General features: G+C 31.1%; 1 protein-coding gene across 4 annotated transcripts in view; it reads left to right on the top strand.

Moving 5' to 3' along the window:
- The first annotated feature begins 2,348 nt into the window (after nt 1–2,348).
- CDH19 (cadherin 19) overlaps nt 2,349–16,868 on the top strand; it is a 102,077-nt gene continuing 87,557 nt past the window's right edge. For 2 of the 4 annotated variants that reach the window (XR_013408278.1, XM_077975091.1), the window contains exons 1-2: nt 2,349–2,550; nt 9,656–9,801. The gene's annotated coding sequence lies outside the window, so the exon portion shown is untranslated. The remainder of the gene's footprint in view (nt 2,551–9,655; nt 9,802–16,868) is intronic. The other 2 variants (XR_001441172.3, XM_001094512.5) reach the window with 1 other exon arrangement.

A 16,868-nucleotide genomic window follows, 5' to 3' on the forward strand; every position in this document is an offset into this window, starting at 1 on the left:
CACACCTGATTGGACAAGGCCTAAATATCCAATTGAAGGCACATGTATAGCCTATGATATACAGTAGATAGACTTAAACTTTCTGAACGTCCATTTTCAAGGGATAGACCAGAGCTTGCATAACATTTGACTTTCTATTTCTGCCTGCTCAGTTAGTTAGACTCATACTTCATTAGCCAGTCTTGTCTGCAGTTAGTCATTAGATATACATTTCTTAATCAACTGGTTTAAAAAATTGATGGCTCTGAATTTTAATATTTGAATTCAAATTTTTATTTAGAGTAACTCAATAAAATCCTGACTTCTGCAACTTCAAGCTCTGCTCCTTAGCCTGCTGGCAGGTGATAACTGTGGAATTCCCCCAGACTGCATGTGAAAATAGACCAGAATGTCACTGTACAGCTATAAAACACCACTTGTGTTTCAGGAATTCTCCATCCTGCCACATGTTTACTGCTGTGGGGACCTCAGATAACTCTGAGTATGATAACCCTGGCTCACACATGGATAGTAGTGTATTTAATTTTGAGCCTCTGTTCTTATACAGTCATGTTTCACTTACTATGCATTACCCCCATACATGAAAAAAGTCATATATATATAAAATGTTATAAAGAAAATGATGTAGAAGTAATCTCTAAGCTTATCTGATGACCAGTCCCATAAGTACTGCCAAGTCTGCATTCTTGGTTGTGGCATAGCGGATGAAACTTGCTGGATCCTAGGCTATCGGCTGTTCACCTTATAGCCTCTTCCAGGAAGGGCATGCATTTCTTAAGTAATTCACAGTAACTGGTGCCTGTACGTGTTTGATAATAGATGATCTGTTTAATAAAATCAGTTTGCTGTTAATGATACTCTACATAAAACATGTAGCTTCACACTGCACCTTCTTTAGACAATTGAATCCTGTCTCAGTGTGGTTTCTATACTTCTCATTGCTCTTTGTTGGTACTGTCATAATCAGGACAGCAAATGCTGACCCACCTTTGCTCCCTTAGGCTCTAAAATAAGCCCTTGGGACGTCATGTTTACAGGTGCACTGAGGCTATACACTGTGGTTGCAATCCTAAGTGCAGCTAGATATTTTATAAACATCAAGGTATAAATTGGCGTCTCATAAAATGTTAGATTCTTACAGAAATCCTAGATTAGGTCATAGATAAAATAGTGAATTATGTAAATAAATATTTTAAACAGGTATCTCCACCTTTTTTGATACTGTAAAAAATATGAAGGGGAAAATATATAAGAATACTTCAGAGGTTCTTTGTAAAATTTATTTTTTTCCCTATTTACTAACATCTTGAAACACCTAGAAATGTTTTTTTTCAACCTGAAAAAAAACTTTCCACATTACCCTGTTCCTGCTATCCACAGATCTGTTCTCCCAGGTTCATCTCTTCAATATTTATTCATAAATTATTGATTCCTCCTAACATTCACAACCTCATAGGAGGTGCATTTGTGCATGTGTGTGCATGAATATGTATGTGTATGTGTGTGCACATGTGCATGTGTGTATATGTGTGTACTTGTGTATCCTAATTACTTTACTGCCCATATAGCTTTTGCCATTTCTTTCCTCAAAAAATAAGAGAAAGTGAAAAAACTAAGAAGATAGTGACCAAAATATCTATCAGAATTAATAGGGTGTTTGAATAATCCTGATCCACATAGAATTTTTTTTAAATAGGTATAATTTAAGAAATTTTTAATATTTTAATGTTTCTCTAGTTTGTTGCAAAAATGATTTTTAACTAAATAACAGCTTGAGTAAACAGCATAGGGAATACATATGTATTTTATATTAAATAACAATAGCTTATATCAAAATCTAATTATAAACATGAATAAAATAAAACAAAACATTTTAGGTAATAATAAACCAAGGAAAAGAAAAGGACTTATTCAAATTTAGACATTGCTCTCTCATTATGTATTTTACTTGATTTCTGAGGAGAACTGATCGAATTAAGAAATAGCCAGAAGGCATAGACACACAGTGGACAATCATTTCTCTTTTTAGTAAGTTTTGTGTCTGCTTTAAATTGATAATTTGTTTCATCAGCTAATCCCCAAACAGAGGGCATGTCCTCTCTACTTACAAAATTCTTGTACATAAGTTGAATTCTGTCTTTATCAACTCAGGCCAATAAGTACTTTTTTTTTTGCTTGTTGTTAGGGAAAAAAAAAAAAAAGATAATCAGCTCATACTACTTGCTTAGCTGTCTGCATTTTAATTCCAGACTATGAACGAGCATCAGAGTGACCTTATGATATTTTGCACAAAAGCCTCAGTGTTTAAAAAGCCTCAGTATGACTCTACTCAGAGAACCCAAAATAGCATTCAGTAAGCAGTGACATACTGACAGTGTTGTGGTACTAAAAGCACACGCGTCTGTAATTCCAGGCAATGGGGCACATCGAGAGTTTGCTGAGAAGACTGTGAAGCAAAAAGAAGAAAGTTTTTCCTACGCTTCCTCATGTGTCCAACACGAAGTCTGCTGTTCAGTTTTCACAGAACTCCTAGAAGTTGAAGTTACAAAGGTAAGACTGTGGTAATCAGGTATATTATAAACTACTTGCATCATCTTTAATGAGTCAATAGGTCAAAAAATACTTAAGTTGTTGCTAGGAAAATATTCTAAAAATATTATGGAAAATATTTATATAGGAAATAGGGAAAATATTCTAAAAATTTTAAAAGCATGATGTGTAGTGAACTTTCTCAAAACAAATATTTGTGAGAACAATTCTCTGTCTCTGTAATATAGATTGTTGGGGTGGGGGGGAAGTTACACCTATGTTAGGGTATTTAAAACTTCTCCAGTTTCTTAGAAGAAATGAATCAATCTTTCTTTGCATGTCTTTCTTTCTTTGCACATTTTTCTTTGTTCAGGGTTTTATTTATTATCTATCGTGTATTTACCATGTATATCAGGTAATATGAACACTAGAGTTGTCATCCTTAAGTATATGAAGAAAAAAATATTTATATACAGAATAAATATGAAAAAGTTTATATTATAATAATTCCAATAAAATTAAAATATTAGCATTAATATGAATAAAAACACATATACGTCTAAATTTGTACACACATATTAATTTGCCTATATGTATTATAACATTTATACATAACACAAAGGGTAATTTCTCAAATATGAAAGATAGTATAAATTAAGAAAAGTGTAAATTAAGAAAATGGATACTGTAAAAGACATATGTCTCAAATCTAATTTGGTACATGTAATTTTAATTGAATTAATATTTATGATAAAATATTTCAGAATAAGTTTACCAAAGGGATTTAATAAATCTATTAAATATAAAAACACATGAAATATTTAGCAACAAAAAATACCTAAATAAAGTGGCAAAGGCTTTCTTCAGATTATGTCAATTTATATTTTAGCTCTATTAATTCATTTGTTGAATTAATACATCTGTAAGAAAGACATTATTTAGATAAAATATTTGAAAATTTAGTAATATATATTTATGTTTTAGATGTAGTTACAATATTAAGTAACATTACATGCATTAATATATTCTTTTTTTCAAATTCTTAATATTGTAATTATCAGCAGCATGCATACTTACTATAATTTTTAATTTGAAAGAATTTAAATTTCAATGTAATGTGAACATTTATATTGACCAAATAAAGTAACTAACAAATTTATTTTTAAAAGGAATAAGCATTTCATTATTGTCTATAGTTATCCAAAATTTTTAAGCAATCAATTTATGTCATTTAGAAACCACCAGCTCTCCTTTTCTTTACATATGTTTTCCACTTCACCAAGTCTTTCTAGAAGTGAATGAAATGCTTGTATCATTATATAAATATCCAATTTTTACGGTCTCACACATTAGTAAATTATTCATGCTCCAGTGAAATATTTAAAATTTTAGGCACACACATCTGCATATATCTAAAAGCATATGTCTTCTACTTATATTTTTTTTGGGGTGTGTTTTTCACTTTGGAATGTTTGTAAGGTACATTTCCTCAAGAAACATAAAAACACATTTTGATGACATTATAATAAATTGAAGATGCTTTAAAATGATGTGCAGAGATGCCTCCTATGCATTCTTAAGGAACCAGATCCATCTTTCAGGAATTTCTCATAACAGAGCTACATATAATCTGATACATGATCATCTATAACTTAATATAAACTGACCATTTTTGCCATGCATGATCTTAGCATGTACTCTTAAATATATGTTTAAAACATTATATAGCAGTATTCAGCATGGTAGTGAGTAGTCATGCAATAGGAACAAATATGTTACACTGTTTACAAGGAGATATTGATCTTTCTATATACCTTCTTTTACATGAGAATGTATTGCTCCTAACCAAAAGTTTGAGAACCATGCTGGTGAATAAGAATTTGTTGTCACGATGATTTCCTTTAACATCCATGATCTTCTATCACCTGTATCTTTGCTTTGGTGAAACAGATTGAGGTTGAAACATAACTAAGTATGGAACCTAACAATAATCCCTCAGGAATCCTTTCTGTCAATGGTGAAGACAGCCCCTGATTTACAAAATGGGTGTCTTTGCAAAAGATGTTTGCCACTTTAAAATCAAATCAAAACAAAACAAGATAAACTGTACCCTTAAAGAGTTTTTTTTTTCTTTTTTTACCTACTCTCACCACCTTTCAATTGAGAGAATACAGCTAAATGTTCTAAAACCTGTCAAAATGTGTAACAAATCAATTTCCTTTTCAAGTGATGCCTACCCTCTTGAATATTCTGATACGATTCATTAAGAGAATGCTTGTCTGACTTTAAAACATGTTCTAGAATACATACTTTTGTCAAAATTTGTCACATTAATTATTCAATAATTATATTCAGAATCATCAAAGTATGTCTTAAGATTAAAGCAAAACATCGTTTTTAGAAATCCTGCTTTGGCACAACAAGTGAAATTTGAAATGTTGTTTTAGGACCGTGGCTTTTCAACATACCAGAGCAATAGATCCACAGTTTAGCTGTTTTTTAATTGTAAGAAGTTTCATGATAAATGAAATTTGCAAATTTGCAAGATATTGTATTAAAGTGGGGATAATTTTGGCACATCAGTCATTTCTTAAAGTAACCTAGGCATTTTATCTGTGTGCAAAATTTAGAAATGTCATTCCTGTGGAAATGAGCAAACCATAAATATATCACAGAAAAGTCACTGTTTTTCTGCCTTTAAGTTGCTTTATAGTTAAATTGTGTCAGAGAAATTGCCATCTATTTTATTCCTAAAAAGGTCTAATGGAGAATATATGACTTTCTTTGATGAAGAGATAATACTACTAAACATAAAGATAAACATAAAATGTAACTATAATAATAATAAAGGCAAAGAGAAAAGGTATAGATACATCTCTGAATTTTCAAGAGAGTAGTGTCATTTGTCACTAAGCAAATACTTCTTGACAGTGCTTGAAATTGCTCTTGAACTGGTAAAGCAAAATATAACTCTTTCCCCATAGTATTGGATGAGAAATAAATGGGCTACAATATCACTCGTCAGGTGGATATAAATCCCCTTCTTCTAAATAAGACTTTTCTTTGGGGGATTATGTAAGACATTGGTTGCTTTTTGATTGTTTTCTCTCTTTTATCAAATACTTATAGAATAACCCAACTCTGTAGGCATATGAGGATTTGACTTCAAATTTATTGGTTAATAATAAATAAGCATATTTATGTTTTCATACACATATGTGTACCTGGCTACACATTTCTCTATTAACAGATAATTTTGATATTTCTTTGATATTTGATATTTCTTTGATATTTCAAGACCACATGAATTATTTATAAAACTTTAATGTCATTTTATACAAGGTGGATTTAATAAAACCACTTATATGAAATCTAAAGTATTTTTAAAGATATAGAGCATTGTCATTTTGTATGTGTGTGTGTGTGTGTGTTTTTAAACCAGTGTTTAAAACACACAATTCTTAACTCATAAATACGATTTTTATGAGATTATAATTATGTCATTGGGAATTTTTTTGTGTATAAAAAAGGAAAAACAATAGACTTTTACAAGGATGAGTTAAATATTAAAAATCTCAGCAAGACACTACTTAACTGACTCTTAAACATTATGAAACAAAATATTAGAACATTAGGGTTGCCAGATTTTTAAAAAATAAAGGAAGGAATTTTTTTATATAAAACTTCATCTCTTTCAGCAGCATATACTGGCTGTCTGTATACTTATTAACAATTTGGAGCAGCTTCAGAGTCCACATAATTTAAAATTTAAGGAATAAAGACACATTTATTTATTCGATAATCCCAGTCATGCATTTAGATTATACTAAATGCTGTTACATTTAAGTACTAAAAGAAAGTATGTTTATTCTATCTGGAAACAATTTCAAGGGATTTACAAATGTAAGATATCCTATCTTTGTTTTTAAATCCAGCTTGTAATATGAATTAACTGTATTCACGACTGTTTCATAAACATTCATGACTGTTTTCCTTCCTTAAGTTGAGACATATTTTTAACCCATTACATACAACCCTCGGAGGTATACTTTACTGTCTTCTGTGTTTAAAAAACTCAAAACACTTCTGATTTGTTTTATGCCATACACATTTTTATTTATAATTAAGGTGATATACTCAAATTTCTCATTTTGGGAATTAAACAGTAGGAATTTATCCTATATTCATGCCATTCATGTTAAAACAATTTATTAATCTCTTTATAGGATATTTTCAATATTTATTTTTTATTGAAAATGAACAATTTATAATATAATAAATTTATGAGACATAAACTGATGTTAGAATTCATAAAAACAATGTGGAATGATTAAATCAGGCTAGTTAATATATCCATCACCTCAAATATTTAACACTTTTTTTGTGGTAAGAACAGTTGAACTTTGGTTTCGTAGGAATTTTGAAATGCACAATTCTCTACTATTAGCTGTATTCACCACACTGTCTAATAGAACCCCTTCCGAAACATGAAACATACTCCTCCTGTCTGAGATTTGATCTTCATTTCCTCATCTGCCCCAACCCCCAGCCTCTGTAAATACCAGTCTACTTTATACCTCTATGAGTTCCATTGTTTTAGATTCTACATAAAGGTGACAAAATGTGGTATTTCTCTTTCTGTGCTTGGCTAAATATTACATAGTCATTCTTAATATACAGCTAAGAGCAGACAATAAAAAACAGTGTCTGCAAAATATATACAATAATAGCATTAAACATTGGCTAACCTAGTCCATCTGGCATCACAATATGTTCACAATACCTTTCCATGATTAAATATTCTGAATAAACTCAACAAAATTAAGTTTTAAAAATATGAATTTATTTTAAGTTAATATACAGAAAACACAAAATAATAAACATAAAACAAGTGATACCAGTTTTTACATTATAGACTTTATGAAAGAGAGACTAAAACATTCAATTTTATATTATACAATTTGAAACTAAAATAATTCTTATCTCAAGAGGTTGAATTCCAAAATGTTTTGTATCAAAGTAATAATATATTCTTATTTACCTTTTATAACATGTCTTTGAAGGGCATTTTCCATTTTAGTATCTGATATTTTATTATAACTTTGATTAAATTTTTTTTTCTGACTCTGAGTTTCAGGGGGTACATATGCTGGCTTGTTACATGTGTAAATTGCATGTTGCTGTGGTTTGGTGTACAAATTATGTCATCACCCAGGTAGTGATAAGACTACCTGACAGACAGTTTTTTGATTCTCACCCTCTTCTCACCCCACCCTGAAGTAAGCACCAGTGTCTATTACTCTGGTATCCATGTGTACTCAATGTTTAGTTTCCCACTTATAAGTGAGAACATGCAGTATTTGGTTTTGTGTTCTTGTATTAGTTTGCTTAGGATAATGGCCTCTAGTTCCATCCTATTGGGGCAAAGGACATGATTCCATTTTTTATGGCTATATAGTATTCCATTGTGTAAATGTGTCAAATTTCTTTATTCTGTCCATTGTTCATGAGCATCTAGGTTGATTCCATGTCTTTCCTATTGTGAAAAGTGCTGTGATGAACATATTTGTGCATATGTCTTTATGGTAGAACTATATATTCCTTCGAATATATAGTTAATAATCCACTACTAGGATTGCCAAGTTGAATGGTAGTAATATAAACCACTACTAGGGTTGCAGAATTGAATGGTAGTTCTAAGATCTTTGAGATAACTCCAAACTGCTTTTCACAGTGGCTGAACTAATTTACATTCACATCTGCAATGTATTAGAATTCTCTTTTCTATGCAAATTTGCCAGTGTCTGTTATATTCTGACATAATAATAGCCATTCTGACTGGTGTGAGATGGTATCTCATTGTGGCCTTGATTTGCATTTCTCTAATGATTAGTGGTATTCAGAATTTTTTAATAGGCTTGTTGGCTGTGTGCATGTCTTCTTTTGAGAAACCTCTGTTCATATCCTTTGCCCATTTTTAAATGAGGTTGTTTTTTGCTTGCTGATTTGTTTAAGTACCTTATAGATTCTGGATTTGTCAGATGCATAGTTTGCAAATATTTTCTCCGATTCTGTGTGTTATCTGTTTGCTTTGTTGATAGTTTCTTCTGCTGTGCAGAAGCTCTTTAGTTTGATTAGGTCCTACATGTCAATTTTAATTTTTGTTCCTATCACTTTTGGAGTCTGTTATGAAATCTTTGCCAGGGCCTATGTCCAGAATAGTATTTCCTAGGTTTTCTCCTAGGGTGTTTATGGTTGTAGGATTTACATTTAAATATTTAATCTGTACTGATTTTTTTATATGGTGGAAGGAAGGGGTCCAGTTTAAATCCTCTGCACATGCCTAGCCAGTTATACCACCACCATTATTTAAAAGGAGTCCTTTTCCCCATTGCTTATTATGGATGGCTTTGTTGAAGATCAGATGGTTGTGGATATGTGGCCTCTATGTTCTCTAACTGGTTCGATAGGTTTATGAGTATATTTTTGTACCAGTACCATACTGTTTTAGTTACTGTAGCCTTGTAGTACACTTTTAAGTCAGGTAGTGTGATTCCTGCAGCTTTTTTTTTTTTTTTTCCTTAGGATTGCTTTGGCTATTTTTGATCTTTTGTGGTTCTATGTGAATATTAGTATGATTTTTTTTTTAATTTTGTGAAGAATGTCAGTGGTAGTTTGATAGAAATAGCATTGAAACTGTAAATTTCTTGAGGATTATGATCATTTTAACAATATTGATTAATCCTATCCATGAGCATGGAATGTTTTTTCATTTGTCTGTGTCCTCTGATTTTCAGTAAGTTTTGTAGTTCTCATTATAGAGATCTTTCACCTCCCTGACTAGCTGTATTCCTAGGTATTTTATTCTACTTGTTGCTATTTGAGTGGGATTGTGGTCTCGATTTGGCTCTCAGTATGGATGTTATCAGTATATAGAAATGTTACTGATTTTTGTACCTTCATATTGTATCCCAAAACTTTGCTGAAATTTTAATGAGATTTAGGAACCTCTGGGCAGACTTTTCTAGGTATAGAACCATATTATCTGTGCAGAGAGATATTTTGACATTATCTCTTCCTATGGTTTGCCTTTTAATTCTTTATCTTGCCTTATTCCTCTGATTAGGACTTCCAAAACTATGTTAAATAGGAGTGGTGAAAATCGGCATCCTTGTCTTGTTCCAGTTCTCAAGGGGAATGTTTCCAGTTCTTGCCCATTCTGTATGATGCTTGCTGTGAATTCGTCATAGATGGCTCTTATTATTTTTTCAGGTATGTCCATTATATGCCTTCCTTTTTCAGGGTTTTTAAGATGAAGAAATATTGAATTTTATCAAAAGCTTTTCTGTGTGTATAGACATGATCATGTGATATTTGTTTCTGGTTCTGCTTATGTTATGAATCACATTTATTTACATATGTTAAACCAATCTTGCATCCCAGGAAAAAAGTTAATTTCATCATGGTGGATTAAATTTGATATGTTGCTGTATTTGGTTTGTTACTATTTTGTTGAAGACTTTTGAATCTATGTTCAACAGGATATTGGCCTGAAGTTTTCTTCTGCTGTTGAGTCTCTGACAGATTTTGGTATTAGAATGAGGCTCGTCTTATAGAACGAGTTAGAAAGGAGTCCATCCTCCTCAAATCTTTGAAATCGTTTCAGTAAAATTAGTACTCCCTCTTCTTTATAATAGCTGGTATAATTTGGCTGTGAATTCGTCACATTCAGGGCTTTTTCTGTTGGGTAGGTTTTTTTATTACTGATTCAATTTTGGAACTCACTATTGATCTGTTCAGTGTTTCAATTTCTTCCTGATTCAATCTTGGGTGGTTGTAAGTTTCCAGGAATTTATCAGTTTATTCTAGATTTTCACTATGTGTGCACGGAGTCTCTGAGGGTGTTGTGGATATGCAGCCTCTATGTTTTTTGTATTTCTGTGGGGCCAGTGGTAATGTCCTCTATGTTGTTTATATTTCTGTGGGGCCAGTGGTAATGTCCCCTTGGACATTTCCAGTTGTCTTTCTTTTTTTTCCCTCTGTTAGTCTTCTAGTAGTCTACTAATCTTATTTATTCACTCAAAGAGCAACTTCGGTTTTGTTGATGTTATGTGTGTTTTTCATGTCTCCTTTTCTTTCAGTTCGGCTAGCTTTTTTTTTAATGCTAGCTCTGGGGTTTGTTTGCCCTTGTTTTTGTATTTCCTCTAGGTGTGATGTTCGGTTATTAAGTAAAGATCTTTCTAACTTTTTGATGTGGGCATTTAAGACTAATAAACTTTCCTCTTAACACTGCTTTATCAGTGTTCCAGATATTCTGGTATGTTGTGTCTACATTTTCATTACTTTCAAAGAACTTCTTCCTTTCTGCCTTAATTTCATTGTTTACCTGAGGGTCATTCAGGAGCAGTTTGTTTAATTTTCATGTAACTGTATAGTTTTGAGTGATTTTCTTAGTATTTATTTTATTGTTATTGTACTGTGTTCCAAGATTGTGATTCATATGACTTTGGGCTTTTTGAATATGTGAGAACTGCTTTATGGCCAAGTGTGTGGTTGATTTTAGAGCATGTGCCATGTGTGCATAAGAAGAATGTATATTCTACTGTTGTTTAATGGAGTTCTCTGTAGATATCTGTTAGTTTCATTTGGTAAAGTGTCAAGTTTAGGTTCTGAATATCTTTATTAGTTTTCTAACTCATTACTGTGTCTGATACTGTCATTGGGGTGATAAAGTCTCCCAGTTATGATTGTGTGGTTATCTAAGTTTTTTCGTAAGTCTTCAATACCTTGCTTTATAAATCTTGGTGCTCCAATGTTGGGTGCATATATATTTAGTATAATTAAGTCTTCTGGTTGAATTGAACTCTTTATTATTATGTAATGCCATTCTTTGTCCTTTTTGACAATTGTCTGTTTTGTCTGAAAGAAGAATAGTAGCTCCTGCTCTTTCTTGTTTTCTATTTGCTTGATAGATCTTTCTCCATTCCTCTACTTTGAGCCTGTGGGTGTCATTGTGTGTAAAATAGATATTTTTAATTCAACATACAGTTGGGTCTTAAAAAAGTGGGACATTTAGCCCATTTTCATTCAATACAGTATCTATATTTTTTTTTTAAAAAAAAAGAACCTCATTAACTCCAAACCTCTCATTGCTATCATCCCAAATCTCTTTTCCCTCTCTCAGCAACTTATTTGAAAAACTACTTTGAATTGTGGAACTTCATTCTCAACCTCCAGTTACCCTTCAATTCGTTATTTCTGTTTCCTGAGATTCACTCTTAAAACTTCTCTTAGCTATTCAACAAATTGTATATTTTTCTTAATTGAAGGCTGATATAAAAGACCAAATTTGGAAACTTATGGTATACATTAGTGGTAGAAATAAGCAGAATTATTCCTTAAGTTGTGCTCTCTTTCAGTGACAAACTAGAAAATATATATATGTTTGTGTTCGTCTGTTAACACTAGTTTATTTTTTAATACAACATGATGTAGAACTCTACTGTCTTGACATCCTGAGGTTTTTCGACTACTAAGTTCTTCTACTATGCACGTCTCCAAATATCTTTGCCATAATCCTGTCCAACATCTTTAAACAATTAAGAGAACTTATATGTCAAAAAGTACTCAGCTCACCTCAGCAATTAGGTTTTAAGTTTAGACATAATAAATAATACATCAATAATTTTTTTGTATAAGAACATTTTATATACCAATTTATTTCTTTAAGATAGAGTCACAGATGTGAGATTGAAAATGAAATGGCTTTCAGTATTTAACACTCCAGAAACATTATTGGTTACTTTCAAAAATACAATTCCTATTTATTTTTTGGTATTATAAAAAATTTATAACAAGAATTTATGAACTAAGGCCAATAAGTGTATGGAAAAAAATGTTCAACATCACTAATCATCAGGGAAATGTAAATCAAAATCACAATGAGATATTTTTCACCCCAGTTAGAATGTCCATTATCAAAAAGTTAAAAAAAAAATACTGTTGTCTATGTGGAGAAAATGGAACTCCTTCATTGTTGGTGAGAAGGTACATTAGTGCAGCCATTATGAAAAACAGCATGAAGGTTTCTCCAAAAACTAAAAATAGAACTAGATAGAACTAGTATATGATTCAGCAATCTCACTACTGGGTATTTATTGAAATGAAAGAACATCAGTATATCGAAAATATATCTGCACTCCAGTGTGTATTGCAACACCATTTACAATAGCCAATATATGGAAGAAAACTAAGTGTCCTTCAAGAAATAAAAGAATAACTAAAACGTGGTGTATATACACAATGAAATACTATTCAGCTATAGAAAAGAATGAAATTCTATCAGTCACAGCAACATGGATGAACCTAGAGTGCATTACTTTAAGTGAAATAGGTCAGGCACAGAAAGATAAATACTACAAGTTCTAACTCTTATGCGAAAGCTAAAATAAAATTGAGCTAACAGAAGTAGAGTGTAGAATTATGATTATTAGAGAAAGGAAATAATGGAAGAAGAGGAGATGGGGAAAGACTGTTTAATAGATATAAAATTATCGCTAAAGAAAAGGAACAAATTCTGGTTTTCTATAGCACTGCACAGTGAATATAGTTAACAATAATTTAATGCATACTTTTTAAAAAGCTAAGAGAGGATCAGAATGTTCACAACACACACACACAAAGATAAATGTTTGTGATTGTTGTACTAATTATCCTGATTTTTTCATTACACATTGAATACATGTATTAAAATATCACTCTGTATCCCAGCAATATGTACAATTATTTGTTCATATTTGAATATGTACAAAATAAAGATTTTAAAATTATCATGAATTAAGAACTTGGAGGTAATAGAAGGTAAATGAATTTACTTGAAAGATTTAAGACATAGAATTGATCATAGTTCATCTCTAGTCAGGCTTCATGCTCAAATGTATGTATATGGGAGGTTAGCTGAAGGAAACGTCAGAGAATAACATTTTATTCAAGTGTGAGCTTTCGAGAGGATGCTGATTTCATTAAGGGAAAGAAGGAACATAATGATTAGGTGCAAGAGTGAATAGAAAGTAAGAATTTCAGTATGCACTTTGAAATACCTTGTGGAAAGTAATTCTGTAGGTCTGGAGATTAGAAAAGAGATAAATATGGGTTGTTTAGACTGCTTTATGATGCTTCAGTAGGCAGGTATTCACTGAAGCCACGTAATCTGAAGATACTATGTCCAGAATGTGCAAAATGTGTCTTCAAAATAGAACCCCAAGATTTAATTTTCCTCAAATGTCAATATGACTTTCCAAGAATGTTTTTTCCATTAAAATAAATAGGAAAGTAGGTAAACAGATTTCAACTTGTAAGTTGCTAGATTATCAATGTTTTCCAAAATCTGTATTCAGATGTGACAGTGACAATATATGGTAAGAATTTTAACCTTCTGATAATTAAAATTCTATCTAAACTCTCTTAGTTTTTATAAGTATTTATGATAGATTTGTACTCTTGTCTACTGCCAAATCTGAAAATTTTACAAAATAAAAATTGTGCACACTAACCTTGGCTGTATACAGATAAAATCGTTTGTAAATGACTGTAGCAAATATTTCCCATTTTCAGTCATTCTAACTAGGAAGGAGCCCTTTCCTGCATGGCTTCAATAGCAGTTATACTGAGAGCTGCTCCGATGATTCTTGTAGCAATGGGTGATTACCAGTGATTATCTTATGCACTCCAGGAACTGATTAATAAGCATTTACTTAAAGAAGTCAGACATTATAAGTATTTAAATCACATGTTTGTGTGACATAAGGACCTTTATTAAACATTTGATATATTCTAACTACAGTTTCAGTTATTTTAATGTGATTTATCCAGAAGATCTAGAGATTACATTTATTAAATCATCTTGCAGTTGAAGATACTCAATCTGAAAGTGTTTAAGTATCTTGACTAGTCTCATGAAACTATCATATCATCGAGGTACAAATCATTACATTTTATACAGATTCTACTTACCGGTCAACATTGACTTAATGTTGTAAAATGAGAACTTAAAAAGTAACACATAAAAAAAAATCACTGCTGATTATCCTCTTGAAGAAGAAAGGGAAAATGATAGACCCCAAACAGGATTAGGTGGAAGATGCAGACCCACAAAATCCAACATAGTTATGCCATGCTCCTTCATCTTACAGGGAAGTCTGCAAGGAAGTGTTTATATAACACAGCAGGCTCACCATGCTTTTAACTGAACTATGGGAAAATATGAGAAATTTCATTTATATGTATGCTTTACTTCATTCTTTTGCATTTAAATTTTGAGTACATTTTAGCAAATACTTTACATAGTGATAACAGTTGTGTTTGTGAATCATTAGTACATAAATTCATATACAAATATTGGGGCTCACCTGCAGTATTTTTTTCTGATAGGAGAGTAAATTATGAAAAGTTTGAAAATACTGTTCTATAAATAAGTGTCAGCCAACTTCTACATGCATTTTCTTTTCAAAAAAAAAGAAGATATAGATATTCCAGAAAATAGCTTCTGCAAAGACATTGGTTAAAGGTAACAACTCTAAAGAAAGCAAAATCCTTTGTCTTAATTCCAATCCCGCCAATTACTTTATAGCTAAGACAAGTTACTTAACTTTAATATGCCCAGTATCTGCATTTATAAAATAGCAACAATAATAGAACATATACTATAGAATTACTGTAAGAGAACTCAATTAAGGAATGCCGTTATCTTTGCTTAGTAATCATCACAGAGTAAACACTCAATATGGTTGACAAGATGATGATGGTGATGATATTTCATGAAAATATTTGCCTTCAAGTCATCTTTGAGGCTTGTTAAAAAAATACCCAGCTCATCAATCAGTAGCTGTGGAGTGGGATTATCTGTTTTGTCAAGCTTTTGAAACGATTCTGTGTACAATAATATATGGAAACAATTTCCCTGAAATTGAGGGATCAAACTAACCCTTATTTGTCTATATATTTATTTAAATATTGAGGTATTCTCCACATTCACAGTAAAAATTTAAACTAAATATAATGAAATCTAACAAATAAAATAATAATAATTTTGTCACATTTGTTCATTTGTTAAAATAATAATTACTGCTATTGTCAAATAAAGTGCTTTTGCAGGGTTGGATCAAATGATTTTTATATTTCACTCAGTTCATGTGAATCAGATATGTGTGGTTCTGTGATATATTAATTTTTAGATTTTTGTACTGATTCTACACAACACAAACACGTATATACACATAACAAAGGCAAATTAATGAAGTGCTTGACTTTAGTTTTCTTTTTCCATTCACTAAGGATTGCATGTTTTATAAAATCATGTTTATATTATGCCTTTTCATAACAAAATAATACTTTCCATACCATTTGGCAGTGGTGCTTACTAAGTATTATTTTTGACAGTAGAGTAAATTTGTAGATATTATAGTTATAGAAAGATGTGCTGAAAGCACAATTGATAATTGGAGAAAGGAACATTTGGATGATATGTTTGTCTAGGTATTATGTAGCTACTATCACAACATCCGCAAAAACTGTCAAATTGAGTACAACGGTTTATTTACTATAGTAAGCAGTGGCTAAAAAGATTTTCAACAAGTGCAAAGTGAAACTATATCTTCATAATGAAAGCAAAAGAAAAAAGAAATAAATACTGTTAGAAATTCTTGGAAAAATGAAATACATTGTTGGTTCGAAGAAAAATATGTAATCCTTTGTGTTGTCTTTACATATATATATTCATTCAATTTGTCAAATATTATTTATGTGATGAATATGGTTAACTAATATAATATTTGATCATTATTCTGAACAATGTTTTAGGAAAAAATAGTCTTTGCATAATTTTATGACTTTGGAATTTCCCACTCTACATATATGGTAACTGATGGTTTTGTTAAACCATAAAGATTTATTTGAAGGTTCATGAAATTTTCAACCTACCTTACTCATCAACCTTTAAAGATTTTTATTTTTACTTTTTAAATTTTTTCTTGTGTTGTTATTATTGTCGGAAGTGGGAAGCATTATTTGTTTACTCTCTGCTTTCTGAAAAGCTGTTAATTCATTAATCATCAAAAGAAGCCTGGGACGTATGATTTCCTAATCAGTAGTTAGTGGTGTATCTGCATATATTCCACTTTAGTCTTCAAACTGCAACTTTAAGTGAAACACTGTGTAATAAAACCAATTTTATCAGAGGCTAATTGAGATAAACGAGAGTTTAGTCTCTATTACATATTTCTGGTAACAAAAACTTCACTAAACTTACAAATAAGGACCAAAACATTTCTAATATTAAACAC

This window comes from Macaca mulatta, chromosome 18, assembly GCF_049350105.2.
Source record: "Macaca mulatta isolate MMU2019108-1 chromosome 18, T2T-MMU8v2.0, whole genome shotgun sequence".
NCBI classification, from domain to species: domain Eukaryota; kingdom Metazoa; phylum Chordata; class Mammalia; order Primates; family Cercopithecidae; genus Macaca; species Macaca mulatta.